A 26,342-nucleotide genomic window follows, 5' to 3' on the forward strand; every position below is an offset into this window, starting at 1 on the left:
GCTGGCTTTCGAGCTGAAGACAATCCTACTTGCATGGACATTCGTGACCTGGGGTTTTGGACATGCTTGGGCCATTTCAAACGGCACTCGACAACTTCTTGCATCTGTTGGTGGCAGTTGACAAGTTCACCAAGTGGATCGAAGCAAAACCGGCTACCAAGCTTGACTCGTCCACTACAATCAATTGCATGAGAGGAATCATCTTCCGATTGGCATGCCCCATGACATCATCACTAATAATGGGACCAATTTCGCGTTAGAGGAGTTCAAGGAATCCGTTAGACCTAGATTATCTGAGTGAATTTCACGTCCGTCGCACACCCTCAATCGAACGGACAGGTAGAGCATTCTAATGGCTCAATCCTTCAGGGGATACGACCACGCCTACTAGACCGCTTCAGAGAGCAGGCGGTGCATGCGTTGAAGAACTTCCCCTCAGTCCTATGGAGCCTACGGACTACCCCAAACAAATCCACTCAGTTCACACCCTTATTCATGGTGTATGGAGCGGAGGCCATATTGCCGGCTGATGTGCTCCATGACGCACCCCAAATAGTGGTGTACACAGAAGCCAAGGTGGAAGGAGCACGTCAGGATGGACTCAATCTTCTGGAGGAGGTTCGAGAGCTTTCCCTGGCTTGTTCCGCAGTTTACCAGCAGTCCCCGCAAAGATATCATAGTCGGCACGTGCATGGACGTACATTTGAAGTCGGAGACCTAGTCCTCCAACTCCGGCAAAAGAAATCCCACAAGCTTGCTCTGCCTTGGGAAGGACCTTAATTACATTCTCTCTCAAGTGCTAAGCGATAGAACCTTCCGACTGTATGACATCGACAATAACAAGGAGACGAAGGCAACCTGGAACGCAGCGCTCCTACGCCAATTCCACACATGACTTTTCCATACTCTTGTCATTTAGCCTACATTTCGCTTTGTAGCATGATAATAGTTCCGAGTCTGACTCGATGAAATAAAATTTACATTTCCAATAATGTTCTTTGAAATTTCTGATTGTTCTAACTTGGCATAAAGCTACAGAGGAATAAGTGGCTTAGTCACACTCGGGCACTACGCCAAACTCGGGGGCTAAGCCAGTAACCATCTCAGGTTAGCCAGCAGTCTGATTCTAGGCTTAGCCCACCCACAGGGTGCACTCTTGTAGAGTGCTCCTCGACTTTCTTTTCTTTAGGACTTAACAAAAAATTAAAGGAAATTCGGATGACTGTGGCAACCTCTTGTCACCAACTATTATGTAGTCTGTCTGCCTAGTTAGCAAGAAGGAAGCCAAAGAAAAACCGAGTGACCAAACGATCAATCGCAAAAGTCTCAAAGAGAAAAAAAAATCCAAAAAATCAACAATCTCCAAATGCAGCAAAAGTACTTAAGCTAAAAAGTTGAAGCTGTAGCATCACCACCATCGGTCGGGCTTATAGTTTTACACTTCCAGTCGGCATACGGAGGCGAATTTAAACCATTTTTTTCAGAATCACTCCTCATGCTCAGGGTCAACACCACTCAACTCTAGGAAGTCGTCCAGGTCGACGAAGGAGGCCACTTGGCTGGCGGCATAGTGGAACCGCGGGAAGATCTCATCAAGGTACACTTCCTCACCATGCTCGTCAATGGGAATGCCCTTCTTGATGTCTACTAAGCCCTCAATAGTTGGAAAGTGCCCTTGCACAAGAGTCAGAGCCATTAAGGCTCGAGCCCTGGCAGATGGCTCCTTCTAGTGCATGATGCTCATAGGGGCTGGAAGCAGCCGAGTGGACAGGCCGGGGACATCAACTGGAGCAAGTGCGTCTAGCCACAGGGATGTGCATACCCCGTGTGCAGCCGACTTTAATCGCTCTAGCAGGCTGATGGTCTGCCCTAGTCGGTCCTCGAGCATAGCCAGACTATTGTCCAATTGTCTTGGATTAGCGTCATTGGATAGGGCGGCAGTCACTCGGGCATCTTCACCTCCCACATCCTGGCAATACTCCGCACAAATAAAGCAATCACAGATAACGACTAAGTCAATTTAGTCGGACAATGTTCTTCTCTTTTGAGATAAAAGAAAAATCAAAACAAAAGGTCTTCTCCTCCGAGAGAAAAGACTCACGAGAAAAACATCGGCTGGAGAAGTGCAGACAATCAACGAGATCCAACCAGAAGAAAGCATGGCTCTCCCCAAGCCAGGTTATAGCCGCTTGGTGCTCCGCGCTCAAGTGCTCTCGGACCAGGTCATTCAAGTTGTTGTTGCCTCGGTCATTGATCTCTTGAAGGATTTTGTTCTCCTTCATGAGATCCTCAGTGACCTTCTCCTGGTTCAGTTCACCATACATGGCATTTTCACCTCACCACACATTCATTTTCCAGTTTTACCACTATTCACAATAACTTCTGCATATATTTGACATGCAAACTTTATTCATCAGCACCTGGCAAACAATTCTCACTACACATGGCAAAGGTTCACCCATGCTTTTCATATAGTATTTTTGCTCCTCACTTCAGTACGCATGGCAACTTTACTTTAACACAAATGGCAAGTTTACTTCAACAGCCATGCCAAGTTTACTTTAACATGCACGACAAGTTTACTTCACAACACATTGCAACTTCAACCCACTAGCCATGGAAATGTTCACATCATCACACTTGTCAAGTTTTATTTCATCATTTAATTTTACTGTCATGATGCACACACTTAACGTGGCAACTTCGCTCTCCAGCATAAGGCAAATAATGTCCATCACAAATGGCTAGGTCACCCATGTCTACACGACAACCTATTACCTATTTTTTGTTTCATACACATGGATACAACAGATTCCCCTAGCATGGCAACTATTTTTTTGCATACATATGGCATTTCTTCACTTCCTTTGGATGGCAACTTCTTCGTTTGGACATATTTTCCGTTTACATTTCCACATCAACTTCACCCATGTGGTAACAAACTATTTTTTAAGAAAATGGTTCTGCAGGTGATGTTTCCCATGTTGCAAGAGCTTGCTCCTGAACATCCAAAGGACAAAGCTGGAAATTTCTAAACCATCTGTATTTACTTGAGGCACCAACATTTTGAGGTCCTTGACTCTGTGTGTACAAGAGCGGATGCTAACCTCTACTCTCATGTTGAATACTTCATCCAGAACCTGAAAGAAACTCGGCACCATCATTTCGGAAGTCCAAAGGTCAAGACCAGTCACTTCACAATCGAGTACATCACGTCCGCCAAATAGGGCAACACATAAGGCCTTTTTTGACTTGATGACACCCATTGACTCTATGTGTATATGCATGTATCTTCATTTATATATATTGAATCTAAACTTTTGTTCAAGCTGTATGACTGACGTACTTACATGCGCGTGGCAACTTTTATTTTCCATGAATTTTTTCGCATCATCACAATTTTAAATTTGAATTCGAATTGTCTTTTTCATTTTCTTTCTTCCTGTTCATTTTCCTTCTCACTCAAAGCATTTTTTGCGTTTTCCTTTGTTGAATGTCAACTATACAACCTAATTCAACTTTTGTTTAACACATTTCGTCAGGTCCATGCAATTTTTCTTCTATGTGTGACTGCGGCATCTACATGTTGGAATACCCTGCAAGAATCCGTGCAAAGTGGGAAGGACATAAGATGCCCACTATCATAGATGACATTGTAGCTGAGCTCAGTAAAATCATGACATGGAAATAGGTGACAAACTTAGAATTCATCAAGTGCCTAGGAGCGCACACTTTCATTGAGGATGTTGTCAAATCTGCCAACAAAAAATACCATTGATAATGTGGTGGTTGTTGCCCCCTCTCTATCTTACATTCTTTCTTGGCTGAATAGGTATTCTGTTTTTAAAACTCTGTCGTGTTCTACTCTTTGTCATTTACCGTACCCGCACTTTCTATAATGGCTTCTCATATCTTTTCATGTAATATATGTTTGCACTCGATTTTTAATTACTATGTCTAGTTATGTTTGTCTAGTGTGGCCATACTACTTTTTGAAAGCGTTGCGAGTCTGTGTCCATGTTTTCATCCAAACATTTGGCAATTTTTGCCATGCTTCTACATTTTTTCTTTTTTGAGTGTCTGTGGTTTCAAAATTTTCAAACAAGTTTGTCAAATCTTTAGAGTTTTCAAATCATGATAACACGTGGACGCCGCAATAAGATGAACATTTAAAATTGGGACAATATGAGCATGTCCAAGAAATATGGCCCTATTTGGTTATTTTTCTAGCTATGGTACTTGGCAACTTCACCATAGCACGCATGGTAATTCTAAAAGATTTCACACGACAATTACAATAAATTACACATGAAAAATCGAGTAGATTTACACATGGCAAACCTAGTAGATTACACATGGTAATTCTAGTGGATCCCACATGGCAAATATAGTAGATTCCACATGCCAACAAGACGAACATGTAAGATTGGCACAACATGAGCATGTTCAATTATTATGCCCTTGTTTGGTTACTTTTCGAGGTTTTCCTACATGGCACTTTTTTAATCCAAATGACCATTTCACAACTTTTTATTTTTCACATAACTAAACATGCATCACAATTATATTTAAATAATTGTGACATTTTCTCCAGTTCGAGCGGATCTTTTAATTTTTGCTTCCCCCACAAACGAAATTAGAAGTCCTCACATGGCAACTTCACCTAACGCGCATAGTACTCCCTCTGTAAAGAAATATAAGAGCGTTTAGATCACTACTTTAGTGATCTAAATGCTCTTATATTTCTCTATGGAGGGAGTAATTTTGAATTTTTTTCTCAAAGAGATTACAAATAAATTACACATGTCAAAACTAGTAGATTAAACATGTCAAATCTAGTGGATTCCACATGGAAAATCTAGTGGATTATACGTGGCAAATCTAGTAGTTTAAACATGGCAAATCTAGTACTGTCCACATGGCAAATATATTATTACCCACATGGCAAATCTAGTATTGTCCACATGGAAAATCTAGTAGTTTCCATGTGGAAAATCTACCAATGTCCCCACGACAGCTTCTAGTGCAACACATATAGCAAGTTCTACTGCTTCTGACAAATGTTTTGTCTACTATTCCACACATGCCAATTTCTAGTGCTACAAGCTTGGCAATTCTAATGCTACAAACACAACAATATTTCTGTTTCCCCATAGCCTATCAATGCATCACGATCTCTACGGATCCCCCATTTCTTTCCTTGGCTTCTTCTTGCGTTTTTCCTATATCTCTTACCCTGACTTGTATCTGATCTCCTTTGGGCATCCTTTTGCGACTGACCTTGGCGGGTTGCTAACTTGCCTTTTTGTGTTAGATGCTCATGAGCCTACTTCTGAGTTTTCCATCGACAGCCTTGTGGATGCAAGAGCACTAGAACTACGTGGGAATCTATGCAACACCTCCCCAGCCTTCCTTTTTTATCTCTCCAAGCTCTCTTTTAAGGGATTTTTTGTGTTCCTCTACTACCCTATTCATTTCACCGCACTTGCATGCGTGACCTGCTATTTCAGAGAAGTACTTAGTCATGACCATATGCCTCACCGAGTCCATAATTGCCTCGGGCATGTCCTCATGCAATGCCAACACTGCTTGTGTGCCATGTGGACCTAGCGCCTCCTCAGCGTCCCAAGTCCAGTGCCGGCGTATGAAATGGCATGGAAAAAGCTTTACTCCATTCAAAACCATAACTCTGAGGATATGGCAGCACATGATTCCGTGCATCTCAAACTTGTTGCATTGGCGGTAGTATTCACCTTATGTTATGTTGGCCTTCACAAAGTAGTTTTTGCCTTTGTTTGGATCCTATGCTTCCGAGTCAGGCACCTCCCTCAGAGTACACATCTTGTACGTACAATCGTCCACCTGAAAAATGACACACAACATGGACAACTTTATCTCTTCTAGAACGTGCAAGTTTGCGGTCGTGAATTTCTCATTAGATCAGATTTTTCAAATCATGAACTTTGCCATGCCATACTCCATGAGTACTATTTTGTACATGGCAAAAATTGCCATGTGGAGATACATTTGTTCATTCAAACCTACATTTTATGGAAATTTCTATGTTCAGGACATGGCAAATGTATCTCTACATAGGCGGTAATTATTTCACACTCATGACATTTAACAATCAAAACATGTCAATTTTTTTGTATGATGAACCAATGTTCCCAATTGTTTGACCCTTTTACAGTAAACCTATTTACTTAATGGCAACTTCTATGTCCAATATGATGTAGGGTGGAACCATATGGTGTCGGTCTTTCATGATTTGGAGGGGAAATAGGGAAGAACACAAGAGGGGAATCACTCAAATTGATAAGACACAATCACACATGTGCTAAATCCACATGCACACGAAGAGATACACGATCCAAACCCAACAAGGGAGGATACAAACGGTAGCTAGTTCATCCCAATCCTTGAAGGAGAGAGGTCTTGAATCCAACTAGGATCTTCCCATGAAGGGGTCTTGAATCCACTTCGAGGATATGTTAGCGTTCTCGGAACCGGGGTACCCAGACTTGCCTGCCTGCGTCCACGGCGTGGCTCCATCGACGGCCTGGTATGGCCCACCTTTAGCACCAACAACACAAGACCCTCGCGCGGGGCCAAGCCTCGCAAGGCGGACGATGCCAAGACCTACAGAAGGAGCGGTCTCCTCAGGCTGGCTCCTGAGGAGCGGAGATTTCTATGCGAGCCCTCACCTCATGAGGTTCGGATGACGTGAGCCATGACGACCAAGGCCAGGCGGGTGCCAGCGGGCGCAGTACATCAGGTTTCCTCTTTGGTGCTAAAGAGGCAAGCACAGGCACGGAGTCCTGAGGTGTCAACCAAAGGTTTCCATTTCCGAGCTACAAGACCAAGACCGCCAGGACGGTAGGACGGAGGTCATCGCCGAGCCCACCACGGCGTCACGACCAGAAGCTTTGCAGGCGCAGACCACCTTTCGTCAGGATAAGATGTACTAGTTGTCTCGCTTCGAATTTGGCAGTTGTGGGATCCCTTCCCACCTTCGTTTTGGGGGAAGAGGACCAAGGCCACTATAAGTATAGCCTACACTACAAAAAAAAGACACATCCGTGACATGTTGGGCCGAACGAATTTTTTTTATCATACTTATGACACTTCTATGACAATAATTGTGACAAAACACGGTATCATCATAGATGTGGTGCGGTCCTACTTCTATGACAAAAAATCATGACAGAAAATGGGCTTTTCGTCCTGGGCGGGCCGGAGACGCAGCTGCATGACATTCTTTGGGCCGTCCATGACGGAAAAAACCATGGTAGAAGCGAGGGCGAGGAAAATATCGGGGTGTTCCCGGTTACGGTGGGTGGTCGGGGCCGAGCGATGCACGTTTCTCTCGTAGACGCACACGTGTGGGTGCGAGGCGTTGGACTCTAACTAAACCCGAGCGAGGCATTGGGCTCTAACTGAACCCGAGCGATTGCACTGCAGGCTACACGTTACTGAACGTGAGCGATCGATCGATGGCTGTTAACTAAACCCGATCGAGCGATTCCTTCGCTACTGCTGCTAACTGAAGCCGATCGATGCTGCCTCTGGATGAACAGTGGGTGTTGCTGGGGGGGGGGGGTTGGATGAACAGTTCCCGGTGGGGGTGGATGAACAGGACCCCATGGTGTTGCCTCTGGATGAACAGTGAGCGTTGCTAGGGGGTTTGGATGAACAGTTCCCGGTGGGGGTGGATGAACAGGACCCCGTGGTGTTGCCTCTGGATGAACAGGACCCCGATCGATCGAGCCGGTTGGGGCTGGATGAACAGGACCCCGTGGAGGGCTGGATGAACAGGACCACCCCGTGGAGGGCTGGATGAACAGTAGATGGTGGAGGGCTGGATGAAGAGTAGCCCGTGGAGGGGTTGTTGAACAGGAGCCCATGGAGAGGGCTGGTTGAATAGTAGCCGGTGGAGTAGCGCGCGGTGGCGGCTAGATGAACATGAGCCCGTGGATGAACAGTCGCGGGTGGAGGCTGGAGGAGGTTGACGGTGGATGAACAGTAGCCCGTGGAGGCTGGAGGGGGTCGACGGTGGAGATGAACAGTATCCCGTGGAGTCCTGTTTTGCGGTACGCCACACCCCTCCCGATGAACAGGACCCATGTTTCGACCGTAGCGCTCCAACACAAGTCCGTTTCCTCCGTTTTGCGGTACGCCACACCCCTCCCGATCAACAGGACCCCCATTTCGACCGTAGGAGGTCTATTTCCTCCGTTTTGCGGTATGCCAGACCCCTCCCGAGGAACAAGATCCCATTTCGAACGTGGCCGGTTGAACACAAGGCCGTTTCCTCCGTTCTGCGGTACGCCAGGCCTCGTTTCCATCGGCTGTTCCATCCAAGCCCTCCCAATGAACACAACGACACATTCCATTCTGACCCAGCCTGTTGGCTCCCCATGAACACGACGACGACGCTGTTTCTCCGTTCGGACCCAGCCATGTAGACGAGCCCTGGCCATACGTATGCGCGAGTAGGCGTTTGAGACCCTGCCCGTATGTACGTACGTGGCCATATTTTCTTTATTGCACACTGGCCGCTCTACGTACGTGTACATGCTACGTGCGCGCCTCTACATCGACCAGTATGTACGTACACGTTCCCGACCAGAATGACAACGCTACGTACGCTTCGACCAGGTGGGTCCCGACTGTCACGCACTTCCTTGCGTGCAAAGATGTAGCTTGTGGGTCCCAGGAGTCAGGGAGCGAATCGTTTTTTTTTTTGCCCGGACGCACTTCCTTGCGTGCGAAGATGTAGCTGGTGGGTCCCAGTAGTCAGGGGGAAACATTTTTTTCACGAAATACGGTGGCCCGGCCGGTGGATCCCGCTGTTAGGTGGAGGAATAATTGTTTTGTGTGTAATAAGGAGGCACTTCCTTGCTGCGGCCGTGGACCCAGCTGTCAGCCTCTCCACATACAGTCCACGTCCGATGGAAGCCGTTCCTTGACCATGTTGACCACGCCGCACCGAGAGCACCAGGGTGGTGGACGACGGCGAGGCCTAGGAAGGGGACGATGCGGAGCCGGGGAAGACGTGGCAGTGGAAGCCAGCGCAGAGAGGAGTACGAGGGTTTATTGGTTCGGCTGCGGTGTGAGGCTGCCGTCGCCGCAGAATAATAGGGGGTGTGGTTGAGTAGAGGGATGGCCTGGCCAGCTGTGGGAGTAGTAGGGGCGGTGAGGCCTCCGCGGCATCACAGCCGGCCACAGGAGGCAGGAGCACGTGACACGACCGGCGCTGCTTTGGGCGGCTGGAGCAAGAAGACCAGAGGTTGAAGAAGCACTACGGCCATTGGATGGACATCGTATGATCACTGCAACTAGAATAATTTGTATTGACTAAGTTGACAAAGCCCTTGGTACGCGTCAACTTAGTAGGCCCACAGGTCAGCCTCCGAAACGGTGCGCCCCAGATGTCAGGGGGAGGAATCATTTTTTGGGCGGCTGAAGCAAGAATATCCGAGATTGAAGAAGAAGCACGACATCCGTTGGATGGACATCCAACTGCCACAGCTGCCAGAATCGTGTGTTGTTGACAAAGCCTTGCATATGTGTCAACTTAGTTTTTTTAGGGGACGTGTCAACTTAGAAGGCCCACAAGTGTGTGGCAGAGAACATATTGCCCATTTGCGATTTGTAAGAATGTACAGCCCATTTTTTAATTCTAATGGAATTTACTACAGCCCATTTATACTTTGTTAAAAGTACAGCCCATTTTTTAATTTTAATGGAATTTACTACAGCCCATTTACAGTTTGTTAAAAGTACAACCCATTTTCTAGCTAGGACAACGATTAATAATTTCAACCAACCGCTCAAAACAGAATTCAAAAAAAAAATCTCACATTTTTATGGGATCCGAAATATTTTTATCCCAAATTTCTAGTCAGATTAAATATAATTTCAAAATAAAGTTAAATTACGTTAAAATCCAAAGAAATATTGCACGCGCAACAAGTAATGAAATTAAAATTTTCAAATTCCAAAAATAATATATTTTTAAAACTAATTACGCGTTTGTTGCATTTTTTTATAGTTACTACCCAGTTATTATAATTACATCCCATTTATTATTTCTTAAAGTCCATTTTCTTGTTAAGCCTAATGCGTACCTCCTAGGAAAGTTTGCAGCCCAGCGGGGCGGAGAATAACAAGTTGACCCGGATATTGTGTACAACTGTCGGCCCAGTTGAATTGCTGATGTTGAAAAAAAGGCCTGTGTGGTACAGTACAACCTAACATGGCTACTCAGCCCACATTCAGCGACGCCGGAAAGGCCCAAACAAGGCTTCTGTACAACTTTTTGAAGTCAATGAGCTCAATTAATAACTTTAAAAAAAGTTAGATTACAGTGGAACCTAATTAAAAGCTGTCACGAGCAATGAAATAATTCAACGGGTCCCACTTGTGCGTGTGTGCGTGTGTGCATGTGTGTGTGTGTGCGCGTGCGTGTGTGAGAGAGAGAGACCCATCAGTCGATGCTCGTAAATACATCTTTCAGCCATATGCATTGCTGATGCTCAGTAAAAACTTATATAGTTGACACAATCATATAGAACATCATAGCACACTGAACTTGCATACAAAAATTTCACGCAGGCGACACAATCAGGATGGAAGCAGTGGATCGCTACGGGTAGGGCTATGTTGAAACCAACGAACTCGTACATAACGGTTCATCATCTTTATCAATGACAGGGAAATATCTTGAATGCTGTGCAAAGAAAATAGACAGACAACACAATAAGTTCTGCTAGCACATTAAGTTGATGTATAGCCCTTTCTAAAAAAAGTTCAGGTACAAAATTAGAATAGGTCACAATCAAATGTACTGGCCAGTGCTTCACACCCATAGCTCGGATTGAACTAGTATCTGACAAGATTCAGTTGTTACCTCAAATTAGAGCACATCCAGGCAGCCAGCCCTGCCTCTTCTCCCAAAGAAGCAGTGACCTCCGCCGCGCGATGGAGTAGGCCCTGTGCCATCCATCGTTCCGAGCAACACGGGGTAAGTCTGACGTTGACTCCTGTAATGGACGTCGTCGATGGACCTTGGCACCAGCGGCGGCGGCAGGACTTCGATTGATGGATTGACCACTTCTTCGACATGCATGAACACTCGATACAGGTACATCCCTAACGTAGTCCGCGGCAGCCTTGGTGGCGATGAATAGTACAACCCCGGTTCCTGCACTGGTATCTCAACACCAATCACCTTCGGTATGGTGGACGGCTTCTTCATCCATGCCACAACCGTCAGAGCCCAGCTATCTGGAGGAACAAACATACTTACGAGCTCACCTCCAAGGTCGTCGATAAGCTCATTCATGGACTCGCTGTTCCAAGCACGTCAAGGCATGCCCTGGAAGGTAAGCTTTGTTAAAAACTCAAGCTCAGAGGGCACCGAGCCCCATCCTGGGTGCCACCGATCAAGCTCACCAGCACGCCATCGCAGAACAAACGTCGGGAAGATTCGAACACACGACTGCAGTCGAAAGTTGTCCGGAACCTGACGAAGAAATCAGCCGGTGGCGGACAGACTTCGACGAGCAAGTCACTTATTTGGATGACGTGCGCAATGCCGAGAGCTTTGACAAGGTCGTCCGGCGAGATGGGAGGCCGGTCGCCATTGATGGTTACCATCAGCACTTTGCCGGCAAACTGGTCGTCAAGCGCCGCCATGCCACTGTGAGCGACAGCACGCAGCGACCGAAGGAAGGACGGACCTCAGGATCTCTGGCTCGGAGATCCGCGTTGACCGGCGACATGATAGTGAGCTTGAGTACAGGGAGTACAGGAGGGGGATTTGGGGGAACTGGAGTAGGAATCGAGATTCCAGAGGTGGGGGAGGGGCGGGAGATTGGGGATGAAAAGGTAGCTTGAATTTTGAACACGCGCCAATATGCTCTCGGCGCGCAAGCGCACGAAAACACCAGTGGCGCCCACATGTCGGCCTAAGAGTCCTTATTCTTTCTTTTTCTGAGAGCCCAGCCTTTTTTTTGAGGATCTTTTGAGAGCCCGGCCTGAGAGTCATAATTGACCTGTTTGGCATTGCGTTACTACTCGGCCCATATTCAACGACACCTCACTGGCCCAAACAAGTGTACATCATCGAAAAGACACTGAGCTCAAATTATATAACTTGAAAAAAGGAGATACACTCTGAACACTGGAGAATGGTGATGCCCTCATTTAGCCCACCAGTAGTTCGAGACAATAAACAGTTTCAAACAACGATATATACAACATTCAAACACTGACTAGTGACTACTACTAACATAAACAACAAGACATGATAGTTCATAAGAAGTCTTGCTACACCACCAAAACGCACCCATCTACAGCGTTCAGACTCTCGTGATCCAGACGAGAATGACATTCTAAACAGAGGCAACTATTACATAGTAAGAGTGACATAGACGAGGATGACCACATGATAAGGAATATGCATAACAAAAGAAAGAACTACCCATCCAGAACAAGCAGCAAAGACAACAAAGTCATTCGAAGAGATGATCCAACACAATCATAATTTGCAGCCCCGCTTCAGCGAACAATGATCCGGAGACGTCAGTACTCCACCCTTTCGATGCAACAGCCAATTACCTATCAACCTGAAGGCTTGAACCACATCACTTCCTGTCGTAATTGAGACATCCAAGGATCAAAGTTAACCTGGATGCCTTTGTCATTCTCACCTTCTTTTGGCTGCAGGCTGTATTGTTGACAATCAGGGGAGTTTGCTCCCAAACTCCTAGGGCTCGCCGTGTAGACACAGTTTTCCATAGCAAACAGAGCCTCTCTGCCATCAAGGTCCTTGCCAACGGTGATCTCCTGGTTAATCGGATAATTGAGTCCGAGAAACAAAGAGTGTGAACCAAGGCTGTTTACCCGCCTCCAACTAAAAAATCCTGAAGGCCCCAACAAGTTGGTATCCTGATCATAGACGTAACAACCACTGTCTGGATACTCACGTATTTCACGGTGCTTGTATACAGTGGGGTTTTTGCAATATAACTTTTTCGGCTCATGTGTCCGAATGATCACCAGTCTTTTGTTGTCGTCTGATCGAGCTAGGAACCAGTTGTGCTTCCCTATTTTTGGCAAAGGTGGTGTGATTACAAAGGGCAGTAACTGTAGGGACACTGCATCATATAAAAAAGGACAGGTATTGTTAATGTAAGATCATCATTGTTTAGAGTATGAGTAGGATAATGCAAGAAACAACATTGATATGTCCCTGTTGGAACTGGGAGGAAAATACAGGGAAATGTATACTGGGTTCGAACATATAGAAGTGCCATGCATGGTTATACTCATGTTATCTCGCAATCGATTCTTCACAGGAAACTACGATGTCATGCATGTTATGTATTCATATTCTGTCCTCACAAACAAATTCTTCAAGGTAACTAACAAACCATGCATTGTTATATACTCGTGTTCTGTGGGCAAATTTTTTGTGAGGATATTATTCTAGCCATTGATTGCTGAAGGGCGAATATAGGTATGTACACATGGTAAGCATTACAGGATTTCACTACTTCCAAATATAGAGTCCTCCATATGCACATTTACTTCCCTAATGTATGGTTAGATGAAACCAACAGTGTGGTGCATGTTTCTACATAATGAAAATGAGGAAACTAACATGGCCATTGATACACACTCATATTTAGTAGTAGTATATAGATTACTGTAAAATAAGGAGAATATCCATTTATTCCTAACCGTTTGATTATTCAGGGGTACAAATTGGCTATAATGACATGATCGCAATCGCATGAATTAACTCATTCCAAATATAGCTGATTTACGGCGTCTCTAATACATTGCCATAGTTCTAATCAAATTCTGCTCAAACAGGGATATGCCAATCATCACAAAAAGTTCAAACAGTGTCATGGCATCATCATTAACATGAGACGGAAACAACTTACACGCGCCGTCCAAGCAATACATGGTGCCATCTGCTTTGTCAATCGCATAGATGATGCCATTGTGTTCGATAGCATCACAGAAGTGTGTATCAGCTTCGACAATGATCCACTGCGAGCTGAGTTGTCTCCAGCTAAAGAAGGCACCGGCGTAAAGATAGGCGAGTCCGCGGTTGGACAAGGCAATTAGCTTGAAGTCTGCGTAATTCGCATGTCGTGTGGGCACTTGGCAGATTACAATCTTATGCAAAACAAGGTCCATCCAACTGACGTGGTAATCTAGATCACTAGGACCGCGATTGTAAAACTCTATATAATCCAACGGAGGAAGGATAATCTCATGGGAGGTCTGGAAGTTCACGAGCACCAACTTTTTACCGTCTTCTCTGAAGGCAGCCATCCAGTGGGAGTTCATGCCGACCCAGTACATACCTGCCAAGAAGTTTCGGGCGATGGTGATCGGATCGGAGTCGAGGGAAATGATGTACGGGGACCCACTACATACCTGCAAAGAAGTTTCGGCTAATGGAGATCGGATTGAAGTCGAGGGGCATCATGTACGCCTCCGTATCATGGTGAGCCAATCTCGCAAGACCAGATAGCAGCAAACAGGGTGTCTTGAAAAGCTTTGGCCTCGCTTCGATGATGGCCGTGTGCATGCCCCTCGAGCATGCAGCCAGCCGCAGGGCGCTCAACATATCCATACACGAACAACAGAGGTCGAGGACGTCACTGGGGAGATTGCTCCAATCGCGGCTCATATGGATCCTGCGCGGTTCGCGTTCGGCCATGGTGGAGTTTGGAAGGTGGGGTTTTGGGGGGCTTGATTTACGGGGGAGAAGGCTGTCGGTGCTGGAGCGGCTAGCGAGGGAATAGTGGTACTGGGGGAGGCGAGCGAGGCGAGGGTATGCGGTGGCATAGTGAGATAATGAAGAGTGACCTCAGGATCTCCGGCGAGATGGAGATGGAGATGGAGTGGTGCTAGGGGAGAGGGAGACGAGGCGAGGCATGCTATACAGCGGAGGTGACAGTGACTGCACAGTGCACAAGGCGAGGCTGACTTTGGTAACCGGGACACGCCGCCTGGACTGGTGTCACCTCGGGTGCAGGGTCTTGTCACTTCACTGTGAGGACCGGATGAATAATAGTATTTTGACCATCAAGTGTACCACAGTTGTACTACTACTAGTAGTAGGAGTAGTAGGAACATGAGTACACTCCCGTGCTAGCATGCCTGTGGGTTCACTTCATCCTCCAGCTATCATCCATATTGCGAGCAGAACCAAATTCTCGTGCATGCGGAAGCGCAAAGAAGGACTTTTCTTTTTTGAGGATAATTACATATTCCTTAACCGTAGTAGGAACATGAGTAGTACTCCCTCCGGTCCTCTTTTGTCTGCGCATAACTTTTTTCAGTATTTCTCTAATTAGTCCGCGTATATACCCTTTTGCATGCGCCCATTTCCCTCCATGCCCCACATTCACAGCATTAATTAGCGTACGCATGGGCAGCTGCAGCCAGACTCCAGCCAATAAACTACAGCATGCAAGTGGGCCATTCTGTGCGCGTGGGAGAGAGAAAAGGCAACCGAAGAGCCTGTCCAATCCATTGCATGCAGTACTCAAACCACCGCAGCTCTCCTCATGCATGCACATAACTTCTCCCATTTACTTCTCCATCGGGAACCGATTTTCCTCGACTTTTTCACTACTCCTTGATCTTCATTTGCATCCAAACCACACTACATTCACATTGTTTTAACCTCGTCACATCTTCCTGGAGTAATTCCGAAGCCCCTATAAATAATCATCTTCTTCAGTTAGACTAGCCATCTAATCCTAATTCTCCAAACCATAGCCCTCCGGTCCAGCGGTTCCAAATGGCGAAAGAGATCGAGATGCAGGTTTTTAGCGTCCAACATGTCCTCGTCGAAGGCTCGTTGAGCATAGTTGCCACAGTCACCGACCACCCAAGGGTTGTTCGGAAGTGGATCAACAATGTATCCAACTCCCTCCAAAAGGTGGAGATGAATGTCATCGGTCTCGACGCAGAGTACACGGAGCGTGCCACTGGGAAGATCCAACGCGCCGCTGTCCTTCAGTTGTGCCTCAAAGATGATGTTTTGGTGTACCACATCATACACGCGCCCTCCATACCAGGTGAGCTTCACGATTTCTTGTCTCGGGAGGACATATACTTCTGTGAGGCAGCCATCGCAGGGGACAAACAGAAGTTTGAGCCGTACAACCTTGATTTGAAAAGCATCACTGACCTACAAACCAAAATAAAAATTCCTGTAGAAGATTGTGATAAACCAACACCATCCCTATTCGACGTAGCAAATTTTGTGCTAGGAACAAATCTTCAGAAGGGTGACGAGACGCTGGCATTAAGGTCTTCCGAATGGGAGAATTATCCGTTGACGTACGAGCGGATAAAATATGCTGCCCTCGATGCCCGTGTGAGTTTCGAGATAGCTGCAAGGTCCAGAGAGCTTGTTGCGAAGCCGTCTCCCACAGAAAATGAGAACAAGAAGAAGAAGACGAAGATGTTGCACCAGCAGCAGGGCATTATGGATGGATGAACTATTTCCTCTCTTGTAAAAAAATTATTCCTCTCTATGTATATTGATATAGATGGACTATTTCGATGGTGTGCATGTCTTTGGAACAAGTAGTAGCGTGGGTCCGCTTGACTATAAGGAACTATTTATTCGACTAGCTTTCTCTACTACTCCTTCCAGTGATCGGTATGCAATGCATGTGCCCGTAGACATGACAACTTGTCCATGGAAGTTCAACTACGGCGACCATCACGATTCATCCACTGCCACTCGCGATTCCCATGACGCCGCTCCAACCCACGGCACCACGTCCCCCGACGTGCGCCTCACCCCTCTCGGCCGCACCACCCATCTGCCTTTGTGTGCATGACATGTGGGCCACCTTAAATGCGGCGAGCATCAAGTTTCTACCACAGCCACACGCGATTCCCACGACGCCGCACGAACCCATGACACCACACGTCCCCCGACCTGCGGCTCACCCCTCTCGGCCCCACTGCCCCTCTAAATTTGAATTTGAAACTTATAAAACGAAAAGATTCAAAACAAATAAACTGGGAGAGAGGGAGTATATCATAGGATGTGTCCCATACGAAACAAGTCCCCTGGTTTGTCACCGCGAAGATGCGGTTAGAAAGGAGCACAGTGTCTTCGTACTCGTACGGCAACAAATCGACCGCAGACAGCATGGTCCACCTTTGACCGCCATGTGCAAGGTTCGTGCTATCTTATTCAATCTCACCGTGGTTCTATCGTACCAATTCATGCGGTGGCCCATTGCATGGCAGATCCCAATGTTGGACAAAGGTTCTACGGGAACGGTGTCACCGTTGTAAATGTTGTGCAAATTGATGTTGGTACCCTCCCGTACATATGCAAGCCAATCTCCACTCGCACCGAGCCTAACCTGTGAAACATTGGGCAGGGGGAGAATTAGGAAATGGACACAGAAGTAGTCTTTAGAATGCATTTACTACATGATCAAACTCATCTTACCTGCTCATCGGAGGAAATCCGAGTGCCCCTCAACGTCGGCATCTCAAGGGGCATCAACCTGCAACTACGGCCACGCCGTGCTGGAGAGACCCCCAAGGAAACATCCTCGTGCGTTCCACGGAACATCAAGATGCATTTGTATGAGTAGTTTATCTTGTGAGAGAAAGGGATGAACGAGGGAAGGCCTCCAGAGATAGAGATAGACACTACTACTACCAATGTGCTGGCCCGTGTGTTGCAATGGATCCAAAGTAGTAGAATAATACTTATTCACGTGCTTGAAATATAAACACTCTAGTTTTGATATACATGTGTCAGCAGACATGACAGCTTGTCCATGGAAGTTGAACCACGGTGACCATCACGTTTCTTGTTTCTACCACTGCCACACCCACACGCGATTCCCACGACGCCGCTCCAACCCTACCTGTAAGCACAACATCCCCCGACGTGGACATGGATCCTCTGAAGTGGCTATCACTGCCTTACCCTGCCTTTCCTTCGCTAACTGGTGGGACCCACACTTGCGGGTCCCACATGTCAGTGATAGAGTGGTAGGATTGCTCACGTGAGGGGATCCTCATCCCCCAACGTGCGCCTCATCCCTCTTGGCCCCCACCGCTCCTCTTCCTTTGTGTGCATTACATGCGGGCTAGCTCCGATTGGATGCAGTTTGCCTGCTCCGCTGTTGTGCTCCGATCCGTACTCCCGCACCATCGAATTTTCATCCAGCGGTTGTGACACATTTTGTCCCGGGCATGAATCCTCAGCTGGAGTACTTCTGTACTACAGGTAGTACCCGCCGGTGTGGCCATCTACACCTCGTAACGCCCCGACGCCCAGCTGTGGCACCCTCGCCACGGCCACGCCACCACCGGCCGGTTCATCTCGAACGAGTGAGTCGCGAACCACACCACCACCATGAGAATGACATGTGGGCCAACCGCATTTAAGGTCCGCATGTCATTGACTCATAGGCCGAGCACTAAGCCACTGAAGTTCGGTCCCATGGGCCCCGAGAGGGAAATGTAACTCCTGCGGCAGGCCTTGTGGTGCTCCCGCAGTACGAGCTCGTGCCAAACCCGGAATTTGTTTCTTACTATCTACCAACTACTACTAGTAAGGTACACGTGCATTGCATGCATGAGATTCTGGTGGTTTGTGCATTATGCTTCTACATGTGGAGTCTTCTAGATTCTACATGTGGCAAAATCTGGTGGAATGTAGATGATATCCAACGGCCAGTAGTGCTCGGATTTGCCATCTTTGTACCGTCGGATTGGCTTCATCCAACGACCAACTTTCAAAGTTATGGTTTGGTTTGCAGCCTAAGGTTACCACTCCTAAGCTTAGGCATGCCACAACTGTGTTTGGTTGCGTTCTCGTCTCAGCATAGTTGTTACCTCTTCATGCATGCTCAACTCAACACCCCTCTTTATGTATGCTCTCTTCATGCATGCTTCTAGTGTATTTGTGCTAATCTAGTGTGGACTCATGCACCCTCCGTACACTCTACCAAACACCCAAAAGTGGGTCGAGAAGGGAACTCTTGGGATCATGCACCCTTCATACACCCTACCAAACACACCAGGCATGTGTTTGGTTCATTGCTACACTTGTGGCTTGCCACACTTTTCTAGCTACATTGTCCACATGTCATAGGCTCAACTTCTTGCCAAATCTTGCCACACTTGTGGTGGCCACTTTGTTAGCCACATTTTTTGTGGCAGACACAAACATATATGCAACACCACAAACATATGCAACACCACAAACATACATAGATCTAGCTAGGCCATAAAAAGTGCATGTGCACGTTGTTGGAGGGAGAACAACATAAAGATAGCTTCCCCCTTACTTACCTATCAAAAAAAGGTAATTTAACCACTTAATTTGGATGAATTTATGGTGCAAATGAGGTGAGGAGGAGGAGGCAGCCGAGACAAGCTTGGAGGAGGAGGTGGAGAGAATGAAGTGGGGGAAGTGAGTGGGTAGGTGTGGCTGTCCAAAATATCTAGCTGGTCCCAGGTTACTAATGGCGCACCACCTACAAATGCGCCATTAGTAACCCTGGTTACTAATGGCGCACCTGCTGGTGGTGCGCCATTAGTTGTTTTGCAAAAAAAATTATAGTAGTGGCGCACTATGAGGCTGGTGCGCCATTACTAGTTAGAACTAGTAATGGCGCACTGTGCCTTGGTGCGCCATTAGTATGTTTGGAAAAAAAATTGTTACTAGTGGCGCACCGTGTGTTTGGTGCGCCATTAGTGTCTTTCACACTAATGGCGCACCACATGTCTGGTGTGCTATTAGTGGCCATTTCATCTATAGCCCTTTTCCTAGTAGTGATCCTGCCAGTTTTTGGACCTGTTTGAGGTCTGTTGGTGTAGCTAACTGTGACAGAGCTCGGATTTTAGCCGGATTTGCTTCGAATCCTCTATTGGAAACTATGAAGCCCAGCAGTTTTCCAGCGGGGACGCCGAAGACACACTTCTCCGGGTTGAGCTTAATGTCATATGCCCGGAGGTTGTCAAACGTGAGACGTAAGTCGTCTATTAGTGTTTCGACGTGCCTAGTCTTAATGACGACGTCATCAACGTAAGCTTCTACCGTCTTGCCGATCTGTTTCTCAAGGCATGTTTGGATCATGCGCTGGTAGGTGGCACCGGCATTCTTGAGCCCGAAAGGCATGGTGTTGAAGCAGAATGGCCCGTATGGGGTAATAAATGCTGTTGCAGCTTGATCGGATTCCTTCATTTTGATTTGATGGTACCCGGAATATGCATCGAGGAAGCACAGCGAGTCGTGTCCTGCGGTGGCGTCAATGATTTGATCAATGCGGGGAAGGGGAAATCGACACACAGGCGCCAGGATTTATCTTTCTTTGGTACCATCACCAGGTGTGCCAGCCGGTCCGGATGCTTGATTTCTCTAATGAATCCGGCCTCGATGAGCTTGGCCAGCTCCTCCCCCATGGCTTGTTGCTTGGGTTCGGAAAAGCGCCGCAGTGTTTGCTTAACTGGTTTAAATCCTTTTAATATGTTGAGGCTATGTTCGGCCAACTTTCGTGGGATCCCTGGCATATCTGAAGGGTGCCAGGCAAATATGTCCCAGTTTTCGCGCAGGAACTCTCGTAGTGCGGCGTCAACTGTTGGTGTCAGTTGAACTCCGATAGATGCTGTCTTCTTGGGGTCCGTTGGGTGGACCTGGAATTTGACTATTTCTTCTGCTGGTTTGAATGAGGTTGATTTGGGGCGTTTGTCGAGGATCACATCGTCCCTGTCCACTGTGGAGCGTAGTGTAGTTAATTCTTCGGCCGCGAGGGCTTCGGATAGCGCTTCCAGGGCCAGGGATGCGGTTTTGTTTTCAGCGTGCAGTGCTATGTCCGGATCACCGGCGAGAGTGATTATACCGTTTGGTCCGGGCATTTTGAGCTTCATATATCCGTAGTGAGGTATAGCTTGGAAGCGTGTGAAAGCATCCCGCCCCAATAAGGCGTGATATCCGCTGCTGAAAGGGGCCACTTGGAAGGTTATTTCTTCAGACCGATAATTCTCCGGCGTGCCGAATACCACGTCAAGTGTGATTTTGCCCGCGCACCGCGTCTCCCGACTAGGAATAATTCCCCGGAAGGTTGTGTTACTTTGTTTGATGCGGCTCCTGTCTATTTCCATTTTATGGAGTGTGTCCTCATAAATGAGATTTAGTCCGCTGCCACCGTCCATGAGGACCTTGGTGATTCGAAACCCATCCACGATGGGGCTGAGGACTAATGTGGCTGGTGCTCGTATTGTTCTGTACTTTGGTTCGTCACCGGCGTTGAATGTTATAGCCGTGTCGTTCCATGGGTTTATTACAGCAATTTGGCAAACTTCGTTGAGCTCACGAAGTGCCCTTTTGCGCTTGTTATTTGAAGCGAATGTCTCAAAGACTGTCAGTACTCTTGGGTCGTCATCTTTTAGGGGGTATTGTTCCGGGGCGTCCTTTATAAGGATGTCCTCGCCGCTCTTGGCTACCTGTCGTAGTATCCAACATGCTCTAAGGCTATGGGTTGCCATGGTATCTGTAGTTGCATGTATTTAGCATGGGCCATCGAGCCACCCTTCCAGAATGGTGCCGTGCCGTATGGCGGCTTTGTGTTTTTTGACTGTGGGACTGGGCGTGCCACGAGGGTACGCCCTTTTCGCATGTAGGGGGAGTTGGGTTGGGGCTGGTGGTTCCCAGCGAGTTGCCTGAGTTTCCCAGGCGCTTTCCATCGCGCAGTCTTTTTGTACGATGATTGCTAAGTCAGCAAATTTCAGTATGCGGCGGCGATTGATGGCGTTGAGGATTCCTTCGTCTGCACAATTTTTGCAGAATGCCGATATTGCATCCTCATCACGGCAATCTTTTACTTTGTACTTGACAAGGAGGAATCTGGCCTAGGAGTGGTGGACCTTTTCACAACAACAACAACCCCCTATAACAACCGATAGTTTCCAACGAAATATCAGACGTGTTGCAAGTAGCCCCACGTATCCCACCTCTCCCATGTTTTTTTATTTGAACTCTCGCACGTCTTGAGAAGAGTCTCCGTAGATGATGTTCAAAAAAAAAGTCACCGTAGATCTCTCATCTTCTCCCGCCCATGACAGCAACTTCCCAACTTTTCTGCCGCGAGAAGCCCTAGAAGAATCTCTTAATCCATAATCGGTGGCGGCGCCTTCCATTCCAAATCTCCGCCTAGGTCTGCATCTCTACTTCCCTATTTTGTTGCGCTGCCCCTTTTCTGATCTATCTAGTGTCAATCATCATTCTCACCAATACTAATCCATCTGGTTGACCCTCGCTGGATTGGAATTTGGATGATGTGTCAACAGTGCAGGGGCAGGGTTGATGGATCCTCGATGGACTGCAAAAGCCTATGAGATCCGCATGAAGGTCATCTGCACCAATCCCTGCCACACCGACATCATCTTCTCGCAAGGCAAGGTACGTATACATCGAAGGATTCAGAAGTACAAACGTGTAGTACCTGCTACTAACTTTGTTCCTGAATCACTTTCGATTTCATAGGATCTTCTAGGACACGAGGCCTGTGGTTAAGTTTCTCGGATTTTGCCGCTGATGAGTACGTGAAGGCGGCCGGGGACAAAGGCAAATGTATAAGATGTAACGAACACAAAAACTGTGAATTTGGGTGGTGCTGCGTGCAGGGTGGTGGTGAGCTTGCCGGAGCACGTAGAGGGGTCTACGGTGGGAAACACAGTGGGGCCAACGTTCGTGTAGCAGTGCTACTCGTGCAGCAGCAGAGCGTTTGAGTGGAAGAACGTGTGCACTATGCTGTCATTCGTCGTCGGCCCCGGGATGCTTCGCGACGGCACCATCAAGTTCAGGGACAGCCATGGGGCATTTTGCTGCTCGTCTTCCTCTGTTTTGTGGTTTGTGTTTTTTGCATTTCTGTTGATTTATGTATATTTTTTTAAGGGGAACTTAGTCATATTCCTACACTAGACTGAAGATGCAGAAGTTAGAAGTTACATGGATACTAGAACCAAGGAGGAACAGTTAGATACCTAGGCAAGTACGAGGATATTCTTTCTTACATCGCCCATCTTATTTAGAAATATACTAGAAACTGATTACACAATCTTCAACATTGCAGTCTCTAATTTTTCTCTTTGAAACAACACGGACTACTATTGAAAAAGTTGCTTGCCACTTAGGACCATAATCTTATACTTGAAATACTGAACCATCTCCCTGGAGAAAATTTATTTGCTTGTCATATATATTGGCAGTACGAACTTGCATCAAATTAACAGTATCCGGATTAACTTAGAAGGTTCATATTCAGAAAAACCATTTTAGGCTAGAGACCTTTGTTCGAGTAATGATCTTCTGATGACTGGCAGCCCAGCTACTGCATGATTGTAACAGCAGAACTTAAAATTTACTTCTCTGGTCCACCCAGGGTATTATCTGAGGCGACGGCTTGTCTAGACATATTTTATTTCAGTATATATACATTTGAAATAATGATTCGTGGACTTCTAAGTTACCAATCCATATTATATATGAATATGCAGGTTAATTACAAAATTTACCAATCCGTACTATGAATCTGCAGGTTAATTACAAAATGTATATATACTAAATTGGATTATTAATAGCAATCCTAAATATTTTTATTATCTACCATATGCCTTCATCTTTTTTCCCCACCTTATTTGTACAAGAGAACACTTACGGGAGTACCATACTATACTATAACTGAAACTTATGACAAACTAATAACATAATGCTTGCACATACTGCCCATTCAGTTTCACAAAGCATTTTAAATCTGCTTTTTTTGGCATATCTTCCTATTACTACCGCTAAATGTAGAAATTATACATCAGTCATGCCTTCTTTTCTATTGTTTTCGAGCATATAATGCCTCTAAAAATGGATAAGAGCCAGTGCATCTTTAATTCCTAAATTTTGGAATATCAATTATTTTCTCCTTAATGTCTTATGTTTGCAACTCAGCATACAACATAGCTATATATTTTAATAGGTTAACGATGTGACATCAAGCTATCTATGAAGTTTTATGTTTGTTTTTCTTTTTGCAATAATCACACAATGCATCTAGTCTTCATAACTGCAACCTAGATCATCTGGAAGGAAAGAAATCACAAGATATTTTGGAATATTGACCCATCATTTGATTCCTGGAAAACTATATTTAAGTGAGATTATTCCCTTCTGCTACATAGAGCCAAGGCTGATCTAGGGCCAGCTATATTCTCTGTTGTAAATTCAGTAAACTAGCTAACCTTTTTTTTGTTTTTATTCTTCGCCTAACTCTTCCTTTGGCTTACCACCTCATTCTTCATTGGTTATATGGTGCTGGGTTTGAGGGTGGCAGCCTCGGTTGGACAACAGATGTAAGGTAAGTAACTTGTGAGCCTTTATGTGTTTGTATGACCTTCCCTACTGACTTTTGATTAAAAAAACCACAAATTACATTGTATCAAGACACTAATTCACTATACAAGGTGGAAAAATGCTGATGGCTTAGAACATGCCGCTCAATAGATGTAGTGGAATTGATTATCGCATGACCTTCTCTGTACGTTGCTCCTCCAAATTTTACTTTTCTATTAATCTGATTTTCTCTAATGTATGTTACTTATCTCATTTCTTTGCTGTTGCAGATTGCGAAGATAAACTAATATGCATGGCTCGGGTGTGGATTGCAAGGTCGAGAATGAAGCTACTACTAGATAGTTCCACATGATGTTTTAGATTTTTTTTTGCAAGATCAATGCTTCAAACATTATGTTTTTACAATGGCTGAGATGTTAATTGCAAGGTCGAGAATTAGGCCGCTGCTACTAGATAGTTCACATCTTGTAATCTTTGGATCGCGTTCTTTGTAATGCAACAGTCAAATTAATAAATGAGACTTTTTTGCTTATTATATTGTGGTTCTTATATGTGCTTTATCAGCATTGACATGGTAACTCTAGATGGCAATATATGAAGTACCATTAATTTTCATGCTATGAAGGAATGCTTCTAGGCATTGCAATGACCATTTATGCCCATTTGAAAATCATTTTGTTCAGGGTAGTCATCAACGCATATGAAGCGTTGTTTGGCTCTAACTTTATATGTAGCTACCTGGCAACGCTTATTCACATCGTTTACCAACGCATGTATATATGTTGTAGTAGACCCTTGCAACGCCACCAACGGCAACGCATAATAATCCGTTGGTGTATACCTTAGCAATGATTATATGGACATACGACAACGCATCGATGCGTTGTTGAAGGGGGGTTCTTGTTGTAGTGTTTCCTGAGACTGTTGTTTTATGCTCATGAGAGCCTCTGTGTCCAGGTGGGTGGGTGGAACGAAATCCGAACCCTGACCTGATTTTGGATCCGGAGTTTGAAGATCTACCAGCCCTGGCAGTTCGGGTTCCGGGATATCGACTGATTTTTAGGCTCATCGTCCAACTCCATGTTCGGGGGACGGGGCATGCCTTTCGGCCGGAGAATGTCTGGCCCTTCAAGATCGGAGATCCGGACATAGTTCGTCTTCAATATAGTAGAAGAGTTGCTCCGCTCCTTGACTACCGCTATCTGGTGGGTGATCAGCGGAGTTTTAATTTTTCTCTGGTCGGGTTTAAGCGCAACCCGATCGTAGTCTGTAGCGACCCCCAAGGCGGCCATGCGATCCAGGAGTTCGTTCAACGACGATAACTCCGTTGGATCCATCCGGGCAGAGTATTCGGGATCAACACGGAGCCGATTTTCGATGACTTGAGAGGCCATCGTCGGCTTAAGGGCTGATCCGGCGGTCATGACGAAGCCGCCCAGACGGAGGGTTTGGCCTGGGGCCAGGGTTCCTCCGGAGATGATATTATCCTTGAGAACAAGGCGAGCCATCAACCCTCTTGGCGACGGCACAGTGGAACTCTCAATGAAAGCACCAATGTCGGTGTCAAAACCGGCGGATATCGGGTAGGGGGTTCCGAACTGTGCGTCTGGATCGATGGTAACAGGAGACGGGGGACACGATGTTTACCCAGGTTCGGGCCCTCTCTATGGAGGTAATACCCTACTTCCTGCTTGATTGATCTTGATGAATATGAGTATTACAAGAGTTGATCTACCACGAGATCGTAATGGCTAAACCCTAGAAGTCTAGCCTATGTATATATGGTAATGAATGTGTCCCTTTTCCGGACTAACCCCTCCGGTTTATATAGACACCGGGGGAATCTAGGATTTACATGGAGTCAGTTACATAAGAAGGAATCTTCATAATTGGTCGCCAAGCTTGCCCT

At 46.3% G+C, this 26,342-nt stretch overlaps 1 long non-coding RNA gene across 2 annotated transcripts; it reads left to right on the top strand.

Moving 5' to 3' along the window:
* Positions 1-22,009: 22,009 nt before the first annotated feature.
* On the top strand, positions 22,010-24,965 carry LOC109767555 (uncharacterized). 2 transcript variants are annotated; one of them, XR_012204721.1, is made up of 5 exons: positions 22,030-22,244; positions 22,378-22,489; positions 22,574-24,437; positions 24,544-24,617; positions 24,703-24,965. It is a non-coding gene; the product is annotated as an uncharacterized lncRNA (long non-coding RNA). The 2 variants fall into 2 exon arrangements; XR_012204720.1 differs by lacking the exon at positions 24,544-24,617 and having other exon boundaries at positions 22,010-22,244.
* The last annotated feature ends 1,377 nt before the right edge of the window (positions 24,966-26,342 follow it).

Source organism: Aegilops tauschii, chromosome 3, assembly GCF_002575655.3.
Source record: "Aegilops tauschii subsp. strangulata cultivar AL8/78 chromosome 3, Aet v6.0, whole genome shotgun sequence".
NCBI lineage: Eukaryota > Viridiplantae > Streptophyta > Magnoliopsida > Poales > Poaceae > Aegilops > Aegilops tauschii.